Below are 20,726 nucleotides of genomic sequence, written 5' to 3'. Positions count from 1 at the left end.
TACCGGGTGACTTCAGTGGAAAATTAGAGACGGTGCTGCTTTTGTTCTTCTTGTGGTTAGAGGTTGGAGCAAGGCAGACTATATGTTGCGGCCTTAATCTTGGCAATTACTGCAGTAGATTCTGCATAGCAGAATCATAGCACCAATACACAGGTCATTGCTATTTATTATTGATATTAATGACTTTGAAGTAGAAACAAAGTATCTAAGTTTGCTGACAATACAAAGCTAGCTGGAAAGGTAAGCTGTGGGAAGTACACAAATAAGCTGCAAAGAGGTGTACACAGGTTAAGGGAGTGGGCAACAAGATGGCTGGTGGATTATAATGAAGTGCAGTTCACTTTGGTTATTAGAATAGCAAAGCAGAGTAATTTTTAAAAGGTTGTGTTTGTGTCCAATGCTAATGTAGCTGTCTCTTTGGCTTGAAATTCATTTGATTTTGATGACATCTCTGTGAAGCTCTGTGAGATGTTTTCAGTCTTAAAGGTGATACATAATTTTTTTGCAGATTTGGGCAAGGGAATCATTGAGATTCTTAATCTCTATTGTAAACCTGAGAAAGAAAGTCATGGAAACCCAATCATCACTTGTGAATTAAGTGTTGTGAGGCCAAAGTTTTTTGATTCCTTTCTAGTTGAGTTACATTCGTATTTCTGTCACATAATCTGTAGATGGACAATTTGTCTTTCTTTCTCAGGTAAATGAGTGAATTGAATTTTCTGAATTAAAAGCTTATATGGGTCATAAATGAGGCGAAAGTGAGGACTGCAGATGCTGGAGATGAGAAACAAGATTAGAGTGGTACTGGAAAAACACATCAGGTCAGGCAGTATCTGGAGAGCCTGATGAAGAGTTTTTGTCCAAAACATTGATTTTCCTGTTCCTCAGATGCTGTTGAACCTTGGGTCTAATCTTGGGTCATAAATGAGGTAACACAATATCACATGTGCAACTGTGTATATGTAAATGGATAACAGCACATTGCATTGGAATATACGTTTCCGTTTTAGACACGTGGCATGTAATTGTGATGTTCAACAATTGTACTTATACAAGGCATTCAGTAAGTTAGTATGCAGGTATAGCAAACAATTAGGAAAGCAATGATAGGTTGGCCATTATTACTCAAAGTTTAGAGTACAGGAATAAATACATTGTATTATAATTGTACAAGATTTTGGTGAGACTCTACCTGCAATTCTGTGTGCATTTTTGGCCTGCACATTTAATGGAAGATATATTTGCTTCAGAGACAGTACAGCAAATGTTCACTAAATTAGCACCTGGCATGATGGGATTGCTCTGTGATGGGAGACTGAGCAAATGAGATCTATTCGCTGGAGGTTAGATAAATGTGAGTTGATCACATAGAAATATACAATATTCTGAAAGGGCTTGATGAGGTAACTGCTGAGAGACTGTTCTGTTAGTCAGAGAATCAAAAACATGGGGGTACAATCTCAGGGTAAAGAGCTGATCATTTAGGACTGAGTTGAAGTCCAACTTTGCCACTCAAATAAAGATGTGTGAACCTTTAGCATTCTCTAATGTAGAAGTTCTGGAGTTTCACATGTTGAATGCATTTAACGCTGGAACAGATAGATTTTTGGTTGCTCAAGGGATATAAAGAGAGGGCAAGAAAGTGGAGTTGAAGCCACGATGATATTGAATAACAGAGCAGGCTTGATTTGCCCTGTCCTATGTTCAGCTTTCTGAATAGTTTTGCAGCTCCTAACTTAAACCTTATAGATAGTGGATAAGATTTGAATGGCCAGGATTTGAGTCACTTATCACAGAGCACCCAGTCACTGCCTTGTTCTAGTGGTCATGGGAATGAGTTTCTGGTCAATGCCATACCTCAGGATGTTGTTGATGAAGTATTTGTGATTGATGGTGTTACTGGACATTCTGTTCTACAAGGTTATCATTTTATAATATTTGTGGGGCATTATTATTTGCCACTGCTTGTCAGCCCAAATCTGGAATGTTATTCAGGGTCCACTATGGACTGGCTTCAGTTTATTGAAAGAGGAATAGTGAACAATAACACCACACTTAATTTTATGAGGAAGTGAATGTCATTGATGAAGCAACTAAAGCGAATTGAACTGAGGATGCTTCCCTAAGGAACTATTATGGTGAAGTGATTAATGAATGAATTGATGCATGGTTTTTAATTTTCCAAAATTCTCCAGATTAAAGTTCTATTAGAATGGAAAATAGCAAATGTGACTCGTTTATTCAAAAAAGGGAGCGAGACAGAAAGCAGGAAATTTAGGTCAATTAGTTTAACAGCTGTCAAAGGGAAGAAGCTATTAAAAGGTGCTGGGGAGTGTGGACCTGACAAGGGAGATGTGGAGGGAAAGGTCTCTCCAGAAAGCAGAAAGGGATGGGGAGGAAAATATATCCCTAGTGGTGGATATATTTCCCTCCCCACCCCTATCTGCATTCTGGAGAGATCATTCCCTCTATGACTCCCTCACACCCCCCACCCCCAACACCCCAGTACCTTGCCCTGACATCGCAGGATATGCAAAATGCATCCACACCTCCCCCCTCACCTCCATCCAAGGCCCCAAAAGATCTTTCCGCATCTGACAGAAATGTACCTGTACTTCCACGCACACGTCACCTGATCTTGATCAGATGGGCGAATGGGCTGAGAAGTGGCAGATGGAGTTTGATTTAAATAAATGTGAGGTGCTACATTTTGGGAAAGCAAATCTTAGCAGGACTTACACACGTAATGGTAAGGTCCAAGGGAGTGTTGCTGAACAAAGAGATCTTGGAGTGCAGGTTCATAGCTCCTTGAAAGTGGAGTCTCAGGTAAGTAGGATAGTGAAGAAGGCGTTTGGTATGATTTCCTTTATTGGTCAGAGTATTGAGTACAGGAGTTGGGAGGCCATGTTGCAGCTGTACTGGACATTGGTTAGGCCACTGTTGGAATATTGCGTGCAATTCTGGTCTCCTTCCTATTGGAAAGATGTTGTGAAACATGAAAGGGTTCAGAAAAGATTTACAAGGATGTTGGCAGGGTTGGGGGATTTGAACTACAAGGGAGAGGTTGAATAGGCTGGGGCTGTTTTCCCTGAGGGGTGACCTTATAGAGGTTTATAAAATCATGAGGGACATGGATAGGATAAATAGACAAAGTCTTTTCCCTGGGATGTGGGAGTCCAGAACTAGAGGGCATAGGTTTAGGGTGAGAAGGGGAAGATATAAAACCGACCTAAGGGGCAACTTTTTCACGCAGATGGTGGTACGTGTATGGAATTAGTTACCAGAGAAAATGGTGGAGGCTAATACGATTGCAACATTTAAAAGGAATCTGGATGGATATATGAATAGGAAGGCTTTGGAGGAATATGGGCCAAGTGCTGGAAAATGGGACTAGATTGGGTTGGGATATCTGGTCAGTATGGACACATTGGGCCGAAGGGTCTGTTTCTGTGCTATACGTCTCTATGACTATATGACTGTACTGTATCAGTTGCACCTGATGTGGTCTCCTCTACACTGGGTAGACAGAAAATCACCTTGCGGATCATTTCAGAGAACATCTCTGGGACACCTGTGCCAAACCAACCCCACCTCCCTGTGGCTGAACACTTCAACTACCCCTCCCACTCCATCAAGGACATGCAGGTCCTGGGCCTCTTCCATCGCCAAACCTTTACCACCCGATACCTGGAGGAGGAATGGCTCATCTGCCATCTTGGGACTCTGCAATCACACAGGATCAATGTCGATTTCATCAGTTTCCTAATTTCCCCTCCCCCCACCTCATCCCAGCCCCAAGCCTCCAACTCAGCACCACCCTCTTGACCTGTTCATCTTACTTCCCACCTATCTGCTCCACCCTCCTATCCGATCTATTACCTTTTCCACCTGCACCTTCATCAACCTATCACATTCACAGCTGCTTCCCCACAGCCCTGCCCCCCTCCCATTTATCTCTCAGCCCTGCCCCCAGCCCACCAGCTTCATTCCTGATGAAGGGCTCATGTCTGAAACATCAATTCTCCTGCTCCTCAGATGCTGCCTGACCTAGCACCACACTCTTCGACTCCGATCGCCAGCATCTGCAGTCCTCACTTTCTCCTTGTTTTCCTTGGAGCAGAGGAGATTGAGGGGAACATGATTGACATGTATAAAATTATGTGGGACACAGACAGGATAGACAAAGTAGAGACTTTTCCCCTTATAGGAGGGACCAATGAACAGGAAGGATACATTTAAGGTGAGGTGCAGGAGTTTCGAGCAGATGTAAGGAAAGTATTTTTCACCCATAATGTGGTGGGAATCTGGAGCTCACTGCCTGAAAAGTTGGTTGAGGAAAAAACTCTCATAAAATTTAAGAAGTATTTAGATGTGCACTTGGGAAGCCAGGACAAACAAGGTTATGGGCCAAAATGGAATTAGAATAGTTCGATCAAAATCTCGGAACTCCCTTCCTTGCAACATTATGGGTGTTCCTCCACCTCAAGAGCTGCAATCGCTCCGGAAGATAGCTCACCACCAACTTCCTCAGGGCAATTAGGGATGAGCAATAAATCCTGGGCTCGCTGGCGATGCCCATATCACATGAGTGTATTTTAAGAATCTCACACAGTTTTGCTCCCAGCCAGTCGTCTCTTTATATTTTGAGGATGTGTCTCAAAGTGTCTTCAGACTAAGTGAACACTTTTAAAACTTGTCTATTTGCTACACTTGGGATTTACGGTGCCAATCCCAAGTGGAGGGTGGGGGAAAGCGTTGAGGTGGTGAAGGGGTTAGTCTGCCAGAGGAGGGGAGACAATGGCTGAGCATCCATATCACAGGGCGAGTAATACATCCATCTAATTGATGTGTGAAGGCATGAATTCAAATGTGATCATGGCAGCTGGTGAAAATTACATTGAAATGGATTATATAACTATCTGGTGTTGAAAGCTATTCTCAGTAGTGATGATCATGAAACTATTGTCAATTATTCCAAAAGCCCAACTGGTCCTCTTACTGTCCTTACCTGGCCTGGTTTAATTGCAACTCCAGGTCCACAGTAATCTTTTAACTACTCTCTGAAATGACCGAACAGCTCAGGGATGGGAAACAAATGCTGGCCACTTTCCATGAAAGAAAAATAAATAAGATTTTCCACTGCTTGTTTTTCACATGGGATCAGTCTCCAGGGTTACATTACTACTTTCAGAGCATTTTCACTCAAAACCTATTTGCATTGACATGAAATTGGCAATGTAACGATACTCTAAGAGTAATAGAAAATCTGTTCACTTAATTTTCTGTCCAATTCAATGGAATTTTCTGATTATTTTAGTGAAGGAAAACTGTTTGGTTTTTGGATATCATAGGACAACATATGGAAGTAATTCATTCCCAAACTCCTGTAATCACAAACTCAGTCTGTTATATGATGGCTGTAACTGTAATGAGAGATAAACAACATGATAAATTCATAAGCTGTACTTATCCAAAAAGATGTCGCATGATGCAGTACCAAGGCAATGCTAGGTATCAGTTACATTAAACAACATCTTCTGGCTATTCTTGTATTATTAAGTATGGCAGCCTAACGATTCCAACACATCAAAGGCACCTAACATGTGAAGAGTGTAAGAGTCTTTCATATAATATATACAAAGGATCATTATGGCTTTAAGAATAAATTTAGTTAAGATGTCTCCTGATAATCTAACTGGACCATTCATACATCACTCATCAAGAACATTGAAATAAAGTCCCAGTGCAGGATTTAAAAGCTTACATCTGTAGCACTGCCTGATATCATCCCATCCCTATGGCCCATTTGTGCTACTGTCCGTGTCCCAATTCCTTCCTCTGTACAATATATGCTGCATGACTCTATATTGGGAAGACAGAAGGATTAGGATCTTCAGTCTCTATTAAAAGCTTCAGGTGGAATCTCATTCAGGTCTGAGTAATTTAGGCTATGACAAGTTTGTGGCAAAATATGACGAGAGGTCCATCTCCATTTCAGAAGCATCTCAACAAGCTTTTGACAAATAGTGTGGCAAGTTTCTCACTAAGCAGCGGTATGTTGCCAATTAAAGATAGATTTTGTGAACATCTTGGGTTGTCTGGCTAGGTTGCTCAGTGGGATGGCCCATAGTTAACACAAAGATTCTGTGCACTGACATTAAGGGGAAAGATGGTTGGAGGGAAGATGTGGTAACAAGGGGAGGAGGGCCACAGCTGTAGGAAGGAGATTCAGCATTCTTCAGAAATGGGCCGGGAGGTTGGGCAAAGGGAGGATGACAATTGTGAAGAAACATGACCATATCTGCTAGGGGGCTCATGTTGGCATGGGGGAACGCTATTTGTCAATGGTCAGGAACACCCCTGCTTCAGTGAATCACTGCCCCTTTGGAATGGTCACCTCACATGCCTGGGACTGAGGGGGAAAGGTAGGCAGATAGAGGCTGATGTATATGATTTGCGTGGTGTTTTAAAAAATTCTCAAGGTCAGGTTCGTAGGAGAGTAGTCTGACACAGAACAAACGACCAAGAGGCGAGACTGCTAGAATATGGGCATTTTATTCCCCGCAGTGTCGCACAACGGGTCTGGTTTATGCTCACTCTACATGTTACAAAAACTGGGAGCCGTCAGTTCTTGTAGAGCGGTTGCCAACAACCCACGCTCGGCGGTTAAACGTAACCCCGGAGCAGACTCACCGAACTGGAGACTTTTTCAGCTGATATACTCCCTTCCAGATATAAACATTCATGTGAACAGCAGAGCAAGGCTAAAAAACACATTCCATTCTGGTTACATACAGATAAGAAGATTCACACGGGACTAAGCAACACCTCCATTCCGGTTAGATTCACACATGTATTGGGACATAATTTTTAACCGTTTCACCACATTCCACTGCTTGGAATTTTACACCACACGTGGGGACTTGGGGAGGTGAGAAACCTTGGGAAGGGCAACCAGACAAGGGATTTAGATGTTTGAGGGTGGGAGGGGAGATCGATATAATGATGGGAATGACGCGAGCGACTGGCTCAGGAGTGAATACTGTCACCTTCCATCATGCTAAAAATTGAAATGTGTAATGGAGAAGAAAGTGTATGATGACACTGAGTGGACTGGGCAAGTGACACAATCTGTGAGGGAAGGGGACTACAGGCCCTACTGAAGTTACTGCTTTTAAAGAGACGGATGATCTGTGGGCGTGTTCCAAGTGCAAGCAGCCTGGAATATTTCTTCCTTGGCTAGCTGCAGAACTGTGCCAATGATGTGCTCTTCAAAATGAGACACTAAGCCTAATTTCCCACAGAGTGTCTAAGGTGGTAGAAGGCTCAGGAGACAGGCATGTTGATACTTCCTCCAAGGCCTTGATACTCTGGTCCTCAGACGTGACTTCTGGGAGAGTTGGCTGTTTCACTATGGTGGTGGTGGGTATGCTGGGGGTATCTGAAAGATATAGAAGGAGTAGACATTGTGGCCATTGGTTAGATGTGGTGGGCAAATGAGACTGACAATGGGATTATTGCAATCAATACAGTGGAATGAGTAGTGGAACATGCTTGGGTTTTGGGATATTGATGTCACTACATCTCTACAGCAGTAGTGCCAGTCATTTCCTGTGGTTTTCTGCCCATTGGGGTTCTCTCCTCAAAGGGCTATTAGTCCTGGTGGTTGAAAGGTAGTGAGACATTCTGAGGAGGTGTGTAGGCAGTGCAGAGAGCATGCGGGGTTAGTGGTGTGGGATGTTTGGGGAGATAGTTAAGACTGAGTGAGGGAAGATGTTGCAGAAAGTAGTGAGAATACCAGACCATGACCCTTAGTGGGAGGGGTTGCAGTAGCAGAAATAGTGTGAGGCTGTAGAGAGGAGCATGTGGCACTTAGCGGTGGCACAGCAGAAAAGGTCATTGACCTTCTTAATGCACCTCTGGCTGTTCTTCCAAACTGTGGGAATAGTACTGACCTAAGTGGAGATCTTGGACTAGACTGATAGGGTATGGTGTTGTGGCCTCCACAGCCAATCCTCCAGGAAGAGGACCCCACTCCCCACCCAAACCACCAGGTTCTTCAGGTCCTTGTCAGAGAATCGCAATTTCATCTTCATCTTCTTCAATGTATTTGGATTCTTTCTGTAACTGAGCAGGGTAGCTTTGGAATGCCAGCACTTGTCAGGGTAGTACACAGTTTTCTTTCAAAGATGGCACAGATGCAAGAGATGACAGTCTTTGGATGGGTATCTGCTGAGTGATGAACTGTGCTGGTGCTTGGTGCAGAGTAAGACGGAGTTGGAATTGGACTTGACGGATGCCACAGGGGTTGGTAAGATATAGTGAGCAATCTCACTAGGCTTCACAACAAAAATCCCTCCCAAAATCCCCAATGCGAATTGGACATAACCAAAAATAAATGTAAGATTAGGCCTTCCATTCCCCGTCCTCCCCTCGCTTTCAAATATCAGAGGCTGAAAAGACTGTTGGCAATATTGATGTCATATTTGATCCCATAACATCCCTGATTCATTTCTGCTGTTGTGGTTGAAGCCCCCAGGCAAACCTTTGTGGTCTCGAGACTGATTTCCAATGACTCTTGGCCAGCTCCCTAGTTATAACATTCACAATTTTAACATTGATCAAAATTCTGATGTACATGTAATAACTGTTACTAAGGTCCACTCATGAACATCCTCTACTTTCTCCAACTTCCAATGATGTCCAGTTAAGGAACATCTCCATTTTCAAATTCTTATCTTTTTTCAAACCCTTCCATGACCATCCCCTTCCTTTTTTTGTGATATCCTCTAGGTTCACAGTATCACCCCTCGCCCATACCTTTGCACTCTTCTAATTCTCACTTACAGATGTTTTCCAATTTCAATTGGCCCATCTTTGATCGCTATTCAACTGCCATGATCCTAGGTTCTGGAATTTCCTCCATAATGTCCTCATCTTTCTAACTCTCATTCCTTCTTTAAGATCCACCTTAAAAACATCTTGGATCAAGATTTTGCTCAGATATTTCCTTATGCAACGTGTTGTCAAATCTCATTTGATTGTGTGTGTAGTGCCTTGGATCATTTTACTGTCATAAAGCTACTTTATAAATGAAAGTTGCTGCTGTGTGTAGTCTTTCTGGTTATATATAAATAATCAGAACCTCAATATAAGGAATTCAATTTTGATATTTACAGATGACACAAAATTTGACAATATATTAAAGAGTGAGAATGAAAGTAGTAGACTTCAGGAAGACATAGCCTGACTTGCGAAATGGGCAACACATGGCAGATACAAACATTTAATGAATAGGTGTGAAGTGATGTTTGAGCTAAACAACATGGAGAGACAGTACAATTTAAATGGTACTATTTGGGGAAATTTGGTCGAACGTTTTCACAAATCTTTATGCATAGCACTGCAAGTTGAGAAACTTTGAGAAAGTGGATGAGATACTTGTTTTTATAAATTGGGAGCACTGAATATGTAAATAAGCAAATTAGGTTAAGCATTTAAGAATAACTGTTGAAATATTGCACCACGCTCTGGGAAGGATATCAACTCTTGGAAAGAGTACAGAGGAGATTTACCAGAATGAGATTATGGATGAGAGAATTCAATTCAATTTTGTGACGAGATTAGAAAGACTGAGATCATTCTCCTCAGAGAGAAATTGTTAATGGTGTTAGGGGGTGGGGTGTAACAGAAGATAGAGTGTTCAAATTTAAAGAGGCTTTTGATTGAACAATTGGGAGATATGCTTTTTGGCAAATGGATCAATAACCAGAGGTCATGATTTAAAATGATTGCCATGATAAGTAGAGGGAAATAAGAAGAAGATGTTGCACACAGAATATGAGGGAATATCTGGGGAGTGGGACCCATTTGGACCGTTCTTGCAAAGATTTGGCCTGAGGATGAAGATATGATCATTTCCTTTCATACTGCATAATTATATGAACAGGTAGCCAACAATCATTAATAATTAGCAGCCAAATGAAACTCCAGCCCTCTTTATGTTTATCATACCTAGGATGATGGCGTGGATAAGATGATATTATTAAACTGATCCTATTTTCAAGTAGATAAAATCATTTTTTTTCACTAACGTACAGAGCATTGCCAGCAGTTACATGTGTGATGTATACTATAGATTCCATTCTGTGACATGCCTGGAACAGAGAGCAGAATTTTCCCACTATCTGTTGAAGTGTGAGATTGTCGAGGGAGATTATTTCTGGTCTGCCATGGCTCACGTCTACTTTTCTCATGCACTCATCAGCTCTTCATATCAACAATCATCTAACAGGACTCTTTGGCATAGATCTCATGGAATTGCTCGGCAGGAAAAGTGGAAGTGCTGGCATTGTTGGAACATTTCAACTTTCGTAATGCCGGTGCCAAATTTGAAACCCAGTCACTTCAACACTTCAAGTACTGCAAGGAACTGGCCGTTGTGTTGTGATGTTCAATCATTATCACTGACAGCATGGTACAGAACGAAGGAATGCTCACTCCCCTCTTTGTGGATAGGGATGCGGAGGTCTTAGTAGACTGGATGGCAGAATGGAGGGTAATCTTTCTTTGATCTGCCACAGGAGACTACACCACCAGACTAAACCAGCTTGGATGCAAATTGCAGCCCAGGTTAGTACTACATCCTGGGTGAATCAAGATGCCCAGCAGTGCAGGATGAAGGTCAGTGATTTTCTGTTCTCCCCATGGGTAAGTATCTTTCTCTGCTACCTCATACTCACAAGGCCATCGCTCACTCTAACTGTGCCTCGGCACACACCTCCAACAAAGGCTCATGGACTACAACTCGCACTGTTGTGGCATGTCCATTCAACATTCCTCACTCACTTCATTCTCCCAAATGACCAAACTTTCCAGCTCTCTGTGCTTCCTGTTTACTCACTGGGTACACCACAGCACCTCTTCCACACCTACATCCTCACTAACTGGTTTTCCATGCACTTCTGTCAGACTCAATCATGTCCTTTGTCTTAAAACAAGATAAATCCCCTGCACTGATGTCTCCATAGCCCTCCAACTGGCCTACCTCAATCCCTGGAGTGGTTGTGTTTGACCTGCAGGACTGACATGGACCCAATTCCTGCAAAGACATGGATATAAGGACAGCGGTAGGATTAAGCACCTGATTGACCGAGGCTAAACACCTGAACTAGAATCAGATGAGCCCCTTGATTGACTGAGGTTGGAACCCAAGTGACAATAATCCACATTCACCCACTCAGACCACTCCCGTTTGTCTTTCACACAAGGGTATTTGTTCAAAATATATGCAAGTGTATTTGTCACATAAACTGCTGGCATATGTTGCAAGTGTGATATTGACTAGCTTGACGCTGTGTAGTAGCATGTCCATCCTCTTGATAATTCAATGCGCCCACTGTGACAAGCTGCCTGCCTCACTTTCTAGCTCTAAAGAACAATGCAAGCCACAGAAGCTGGCAGTTTGCAACTGAACACTTTAACATTCTGTGTGCTAAGAAAACAAGCTATAAGCCATAAAATGCATCTTGTGCAGATATGAGATGCATGTGTGCTTCTGCATGTAAAGTGACTTGGCAGAAGGATGTAAGTTATTGGTGTCCCCAGGCTCCAAAGTAAAGTTTTGAAAAGTTGAAATGCGAAGTGCATTGGAGGAAGAGAAGGCATTTTGATGTGATGAGACCGTAAGACATAAGAGTAAAAGTAGATAATTCAGCCTGTCAAGTCTGCTCTGCCATTAAATTGGATCATGGCTAATCTAAAATACATCACTCTATGTTCCTGCTTTTTCCCTAAAAGCCTTGATTTCCTTACCAATTAAAAACCTGTCTATCTCAGCTTGAATACACTTAATGACCAGTCCTCCTACAGCCCTCTGCAGTAAAGAATTCCATAGATTTGCTACCCTCTGAGAGTAGAAATTTCTCCTTATCGTCATCTTCAATAGGTAGCATCTTATTCTGAGATTATGCTCTTGAGTTTTAGATATCCCCACAAGGGAAATAATGGTTTCACATTTATCTTGTCAAGTCCCCTAAGAATCTTGTATGTATCAATTTTTTTCTAAACTCCAATGACTACAGGCCCAACCTATTCAACTCCTCATCACAAGTGGGTAGCACAGTGGTTCAGTGGTTAGCACTGCTGCCTCACAGCACCAGGGACCCAGGTTTGATTCTAGCCTCGTGCGACTGTCGGTGTAGAGTTTGCACATTCTCCCCTTGTCTGCAAGGATTTCCTCTAGGTGCTCCAGTTTCCTCCCACGGTCCAAAGATGTGCAGGTTGGGTGAATTGGCCATGCTAAATTGCCCATAGTGTTAGGTGCATTAGTCAGAGGGAAATGGCTCTGGGTGGGTTACTCTTTGAAGGGTCAGTGTGGACTTGTTAGGCCAAAGGACCTGTTTCCACACTGTGGGAAACCTAATCTAATCTAGAAAAAAGACAACCTCTCCATAGTTGGACTCAGCCTATTGAACATCACTAGGCTGCCTCCAATGATAGTATTTCTTTCCTGAGATAAGGGACCTGAAACTGTTCACAGTATTACAACTGTAGTCTGACTGGTGCATGTATACTTTTAGCAAAATCTCTCTGCTTTAATATTCCATTCCCTTTGAGATAATGGCCAAAATTGCATTTGCGTTCTCTGTTGCCCACTGAATTTGGATGCTAGCTATTTGAGATTTGCAGATGAGAACTCCAAAATCACTGTGTTCCGTAGTTTTCTGCAGTCTTTTTCCACTTGAATAATATTCAGCTCCTCTGTTCTTCTTGTCAAACTGCATAATCCACTATTTTCCCACATTATATTCCATCTGCCAAATAAATGTCCACTTATTAATCTGTATGGATTCAAGCAGGTATATAGTGTTAGGCCACAGATAAGCCATGATCTTATTGAATGGCAGAGCAGGCTCAAGGGCTGAATGGCCTTACACTTGTTACTATGTTTCAGTGTCTAAATTCTTCTGCAGACAATTTTTGTCATCCTCACCACTTGCCTTCCCACCTATTTGTGTCATCTGCATATTTGGCAATAGTACATACACTTTCCTAATCTAAGTCATTAACATTTATTGTAAATGACTGTGGCCCAAGTATTGATTACTGTGGAACACCACTAATTACAGGCTGCTCCCCCATTCCCAACACTCTGTCCTCTATTAGTTAGCCAATTCTCTATCCATGCAAGTACACTACCTTTAATATGATGGCTCTTATCTTATTAAGTAGTCTAATGTGAGAATCCAAATATATTACATCCACTGCTTTCCCTTTATCTACTGTTTTCCTGATTTTTTACCTCCTCAAAGAATTCTTGTAAATTTGTCTGGCATGATTTTTCTTTCATGAAGCCTTCATGACACTTGTAGTTTGCCAATGCTGACTTGCATGGATAAAGGATCGAAGAGGATGGTGGCCCTGGAATTTGCAGGGATCTCAATGCAAATAAACAGTTGGATGGTGGGTAAGGCAAGTATTTAGTAAGCTGCAGCCGCCAAGACATGTTCTGACTTACATGCCAGAAATTTGCATGATCTAACTTGTCAGCAAAGGAGAGGAAAATTGCAAGTGACATAGAAGTAAGGTGAATTGAAACTTTAATGTAATGGAAATGCATGGAAATAAAATCATCATCGCTCCATTCCAAGAGTATGAAGTTGCCATTTATTGAGGGGAAAGTGTTAAATATTTTTCTCAATGTTGAGATTCTGATTTTTTTTCATTCTCTTAATGTTTTCTTATCTTTTACACCATTGCTCACATCACATCAGGGATGGGAAAATTCTGCTCATGGCTTCGCTTGAGTGATTATAAAAATGTGAAGAAAGAGTTCTACGAATTTCCTTTCAGAAATTTTAAAAGGATATTACATTTTGGATCCAACCTTATTTATCTGGGATTGCACTCTGTATATTGCCAGATGTAATTTTACAATCAGTAAATTTTGTGTGCAATTCTGGTCTCCCTGCTATAGGAAGGATGTTGTGAAACTTGAAAAGGTTCAGAAAAGATTTACAAGGATGTTGTCAGGGTTGGAGGGTTTGAAATATAGGGAGAGGCCAAATAGACTGGAGCTGTTTTCTCTGGAGGGTCGGAGGCTTAAAGGTGACCGCATAGATGTTTATAAAATCATGAGGGGTATAGGTAGGATAAGTACACAAGGTTTCTTCCCCAGGTGGAGGTGTCCAAACTAGAGGGCATAGGTTTAAGGTGAGAGGCAAAAGATTTAAAAGGAATCTAAGGGGAAACTTTTCCATGCAGAGGGTGGTGCATGTATGGAATGAGATGGGAAATGGTGGAGGCTAGTGCAATTGCAGCATTTAAAAGGCATCTTTTAAATGGATCCATGAGATGGATACATGAGTAGAAAGGGTTTAGCGGGATATGGGCCAAGTACTGGCAAATGGGACTAGATTAATTTCAAATATCTGATTGGCATGGATGAGTTGGACTAAAGGCTCTGTTTCCATGTTGTTTATCTCTATGATGCTATGACTCTAAGTAAATAAATTAGAAATGCAGAGCCAGAAAATAAATTGTACCTGCATGATGTGGGAGCTGGTGGGCTCCATTGTAGTTCTTCGTGACAACCATGTATTGGTTGCTTGTGGAATTTTGGTTCAGAGTTTGTGAGCTGGAGTCTGACTTTCAAAGACCGCAACACATCTGGGAGGGGGAGAGTGTATTTCAAACCTCGACACTGTGTTTCAGAAGGCAGTCACATCCTTCAGATTAACTATATCAAGTTTGGTCAGTTGTCAGGGATAGGAGGGTGTAACTCCCAATGAGGCAGGTACACGGAACTAGGAGATAGCACTGAAGGAGCCTCAGCCTTTGAGTTTGTCTAACAGGTTTGAGATTCTAGCTCCCTGTGTGGATGAAAGTGGGAGCAGAAGGGAGAATGAGCAAACTGACCATTGCTCCATGGTTCAAGGAGCCAATCAGAAGGGTGAGAAAAAAGAAATGTAGTTGTAATCAGGGATAGTATAGTCAGGGGAATAGACACTGTTCTCTGTGGCCAGGATCAAGAGTCTGAAAGCTGTGTTGTCTGCCTGGTGCCGGGTTCAGAATATCTCATCTGGGCTGCAGGAACTTGGAGTGGGAAGGGAAAAATCCAGTTGTCATTGAGTATACAGGTACAAACGATACAGATAGAAAGAGGAAAGAGGTTGTATGAATAGCTAGAAGCTAAATTATAAAACAGAAACAAAGAGGTAACAATCTTTGGATTATCACCTGATCCATGAGCAAATTGGCAGACGGTCAACAAGATTAAAGAGTTTAACACATGACTCAAAGATTGGTGTGGGAGAAAAGGGTTTGAATTTATGGGACATTCACACCAGCACTGGGGAAGGAGGAAGCTATTCCAATGGGACTGGTTCCACTGAATCATGCTGAAACCATTGGAAAGGCTGCCAGAACTCATAGTTCCACCCTTTCCATTAATCATTGATGGGTCCTCAGAATCAGAGATGGACTTGACAAATGTAGCAATCTTGACACCTTTGATACTGGATGAAGAGAGTGAAATTCTACAGAGACACTCCTGGTGCAAGAGGCAAGTGCCTGTGTGTTACATGCCACCCGTTTCGGATGCTAAGTCAGAGAAACCTGATCCGGTGCTAAAATGCCCCAGGAGGCTCTCCAAGAAAAAGGTTCAACCTATGCCCTCAGGTGCACAGGGAGAGGGATGTAGTGATTGTAATGAGGTCAGCCAGCTGTCATCATAGAATATGAGTTCCCTGATTCTCAAATTACTGAATAAAGTGATAGGACCTGAGAATTAGGGAAGGCTTGGGATTGTAATATTCATTAACTATGTCCACCAATTCTTGAAAGATTTTAGCAGAATAGAATTAGAATGAGCTTTATTGTCACATTTACTCACATCAGTACAGTGAAAAGCTTACAAGTCGCCACCTACGGTGCCATCTTTGGTACCTAGGTATAGATTCATGGGAACAAATTCTAATGGGAAAAATAGAACTGCAAAGGAATAAGAGGTCCAGCATCACAGACCTTAAAAAGTACAGAATCATAGCAATAAATTAATGGAATAAAGAAATAAAAAGTTCAGAATAGCAGTCCTTCCTCAACAGTGCCATAAAAAAATTAAGAAGAGAATTAAAGACAATGTCTATCTTAGCCCATTTCACAGCTGTGAGCTTGAAGACGCCGGTTATACTCCCCCCCCCTCCCCCCCACCCATTAGAATCCTGTGCTGGACTCCCACAATGTCAAGGAAAAAGTCGCATAGGGTTACAGACTGGTGCTGATGAAAATTGCCATCAGAGGGAGCCCCAGGTCGGTCCTTGGAATCCCTGACTCGGACCCACCTCATCTTCAAAGCTGCCGACACAGCTCACTCAAATGACCCACCAGGACACAGCCACAAGAATGGCTGGATTCACACCACATTCTCCCCTGTAGCAACCTTTCAGTGCCTACTTCCTTATCCAAAGAATCCAAAAAAATGATGATAGAAGCAAACATATTAAATAAAGGATACAGCAGGCCTGGTGATAGAAGCAGATGGGCCAGGAGCCCATACAGCTCCTAACCTGTCACCACCATCTGGTGCCTCAAGGAAGGTAAGCCTCCTAATAACAGAAAAAGCTGCAGCTCCATGGGCTGTCAGGAGATTTACTTGTTGTTTTTCATTTCCCACAATGTTGTTTGCACTGAAAAAATAAAGCATTCATTCCAAATACTGGGCCCAGTCCTCAACATCATGATCAAATGAGTCAAGCTTGCCAAACAAAGACATAATGTTAGAAATGTGTACCCCAGCTCAAAAGCGACTGTTGTGAGTGAGTTTCTTCAGAATCATACTTTACTCTCGTTGCCATTGAAGTAACTGCACACAGGCCAGTATCCCAATCCAAGTCACCATTTATTTATACATGAACACTCCTTGACTTTAGTACTGCCTCAGTCTGAGTCAGCCTTCAGAGTATTTCTGATACTCCTTTTATCTGTCAGTCAGAACTCCCTGATTGGACAAGGTTAACAGCCCCAATCAAGGATTTCATAGCCTATGAGATCCAACTTGCTGATCTCATTACAAATATCGACTTTGATTTTTGGACTCAAGTTCTGGAGTGGGTAGAGCAATGGAGAGTGAAATATAATATAGATATGTATGCAGTAAAATTTTTAAAAATGGTTCATGAATGGCATTGATGTACTTAAAGACAAAGTTGAAGGTAACCTAAGCTTAAGTAGACTGAAGAACTAAATTTAACAATGCGAAGCAATGATCAGCCAAGCCAGGACAAGAACAATGGACCAAATGGCAAAACAGTAGAATACAAGTCAGAAGTAGGAATGTTTAAGCTTAAAAATGATCAAATTAGACAACATTTTTGTTTTTTACACCTGATTTTGAAAAAAAAAGACTTTCAAGCACCAGAGGTAGTTCTGCAGTGATCCAAAGAGTTGTGAAGAAAAGATCAAAGGAATTTTGTTTTTTCATCCTAAAGAGGAAGTGCCTAAGGTGTGATCTTATAAAGATACATAAGCTTTTTATGTCTATAGAAAAAAATTAAACTGATGCGTTGATTTGACAAGTAATATTTCTATTGATTATTTATTCCATGAGTACAGTGTGCTGCATTCATTTTGTTCATTTTGAGTCAATTGCATATTTGGTGATTGGAGCTTTTACTAACAAAATGAGAAATGTCGACAGTTTGATATGTGGTGTGATACTATGGATATTGGACACAGTCAGGTACAGATCATCAAGATCTCAAGGAATATCCTAACAAGCTTGAAGAGCTAAAGGATATTCTCCTCTTTCTGTATTTCCACACTTCCTGTCACCAATACATTTTAGAACTTAAAGAAAATTAGAAAATATGTCAGTTTTTGAATGGCGCATACTTTATTATTTTCAGGAAGACAATAAATAATGCAAAATTTGATGCAAAATTTCAAAATAGTAGTTGCCATTTTGATGACAACAAAATTAAAATTAGTATTCATATGGCTGTTACAAAATGTGGACAAAATTACATTTTATAAGTCAGTGTTGGTGGATGCATTGCTCAGATGAAACCATAAAACAAACATTCTGCTAATGTATAAAATGATCTGTAAGGCATGTAATTCCCAGGGCTTGTGTCATATTAGAGTGCCTTCTGCTTCTCTTACATAATGGCAACTGTTCATTTTTGTGGGGAATAATCAGCTGCACTCAGTTAAGTTGTGGTTGTATAAACAGTGCAAAGATCCAGGCTGCCAGCTTACTGCGGAACAAAATCTCCCACCTCCAGGGCATGATTTAATCTTGCAGACAGCTTGTTGCCCCCCAATTGAACTACTCAGCCAGAGTGAATTGCACTAGCTGTGTAGAATGTTATTTTTTGGTTAGGTGGTGTCAGTGTGTAAATGTGGGGGTGGAAAGAGGGTCATTAAAATTCAACTCAATTAAAACTACAAGAATAAAATATCTGCAACAAGTTACAGCCATACTGTCTTTCAAATGCTAAATTTAATTTAAAGTGCATCTATTCCCTTTTTATACTTCATAAGTATAATCTTTATCAGTTTCTTGGTCAACCTTTGCTGGGTTCTGAATTGTCCCCTAAAATAATCTTCAATTTATTAAGTTTGCTGGCATGCAGATAGGCAATTACCTTGATATAATACAATCTTTAAGTTTGCTTCTGAAATATGATTGATTCATCTTTCCAATTTGGCATTGGGCCTTAGGCAAATGTATTCCTGCTATAGACCATGTTGTACTTCTTTTAAATATTAAACACTGCCTGTCGACCATCAAGCCTTTTTTATGTTCACCCAAATCACCATAGCCAACTTACTCCCCAGACTTTAGAATTTTTAAAAGATTTCATATTATAGTCACTATTTCCACAAAGCTCCTTTATAATAAGGTCATTACATAATTAATGTGAAGTAGCTCAATCATTAATTGGCTCTTCAAAGTATTGCTATGCAAACCCATCTTGTGTACATTCCAAGAATTCATATTCCACAACAATAGTGACTACACTAGGTACTCACCATTGTTTACTCAGTCCATATGTCAATTGAATTTACCCATTATTACTGTACTGGTTTAAGGTGAGAGGGGAAAGACTTAAAAAGGACCTAAGCAACAATTTGTTCATGCGGAAGTTGTTGTGTGTTTGGAATGACCTGCCAGAGGAGATGGTGGAGGCTGGTACAATTACCAAAGGCGGCTGGAAGGGTGTATGAATAGGAAGGGTTGAAAGGGATATGGGCCAAATACTGGCAAATGGGACTAAATTAATTTAGGATTTTGAGTCAGCATGGACGAGTTGGACCATCGGGTCTGTTTTCCTGATTCTATGACTCTATGACTCTACCCATATTATATGCATCTCTAAAGTTAGTTAGCTCGGTTGAATGCACAGCTGGCTTGTGATGCAAAATGTCACCAAGAGTTTGAGTTCAATTCATGCACCAGCTAAGATTACCATCTCCTTCTCCTTCTCAACCTTCCCCTTCAGCTGAGGTGAGGTGACCCTCAAGTTAAGCCACCACCAGTCATCTCTCCCTAATGGAGAGCAGCCCTATGGTTTGGTAAGACTATTGTGACTTTACCCTTGCATCTCTAAATTTCTGATTCATGCTATGCACAACATTACTATTGTTGTTCAGAATTGACCTATCCATGCTATTCCTCAGCTCTACCCAAAATAATTCTACATCTTAATCTTTTGATCTAAGATCCTCTCTCACTAATCTTATGATCTTGTCCTTACCAAGAAGACTACCCACTTTATTTTCCTCTCTACCTAATTTCCTAAATAATGAATATGTTTGGATATTCAGTTCCCTATCTTGGTCACTCCATTGTTACATCTGTGTAATTGGAGGTAAATTATATCCTTTTGCCTCAATTTGGGCCATCAAATTATCAACCTTATAGTAAATGATTCATTCATTAAGATAGAATACGTTTTGTACTGCTTTTATAACATTATTCTGCATTCTGATCCTATTTCATATTTGCCTTTGCTTTGGGTCTGCCTTCTAATTTTGCTTACTACCTTTCTACTGCCTGTTACTTATTTTGCTTTCCTCCAGTCTGTTCTCCCAGTTATTTCCCAAACCCCTGCCTATCTAATTTAAACCCACTCCACACCAGCACAAGTCTCTCTGATGGTATTAGTTCCAGTCCCACACTGTTGTAACCCACCCATCTTGTACTGGTCCTACCTGCACCAGAGCTTGTGTCAATGCCGCAGAAATATGATCCCTCCCTCTTTTACTAGTTCCCCAGCCCTGTGTTCAATTGCTCAGTTCGACTGTTCTGATGCTCCTGACCATGTGGGATTGGGAATAATCATGATATTACTATTTTGGAAATACTGTTTTTCAATCTGCCTCTTAGCTTCAAAAAATCTGAGTTCAGGACCTCATCTCCTTTTCTTCCTATGTCATTAGTACATATGTGGACCACGACCTCTGGCTGTTCACTGCCCCACAAGAAAAATGTCCTGCAGGTGATCTGAGTTATCCTCAACCTTGGCTGCAGGTAGGCAGCATATCACCGTACAGTCACATCTACTGCCACAGAAATGCCTGTCTGCTCTCTTAACTATAGAATCTGCTATCACTCACGCTCTTCCAGTTTTCTTCCTCCCTTCCCTCACAGCTCAGCCACTGTTGTGTATCTGACTTGGCTTAGAATGCGCTCTTCTAACAAATATTGCCCTCACCAGTAT

Source organism: Chiloscyllium plagiosum, chromosome 2, assembly GCF_004010195.1.
Source record: "Chiloscyllium plagiosum isolate BGI_BamShark_2017 chromosome 2, ASM401019v2, whole genome shotgun sequence".
Lineage (NCBI taxonomy): Eukaryota > Metazoa > Chordata > Chondrichthyes > Orectolobiformes > Hemiscylliidae > Chiloscyllium > Chiloscyllium plagiosum.
The sequence above is the reverse complement of the archived record's forward strand: the minus strand, read 5'-3'. Positions refer to the sequence as shown.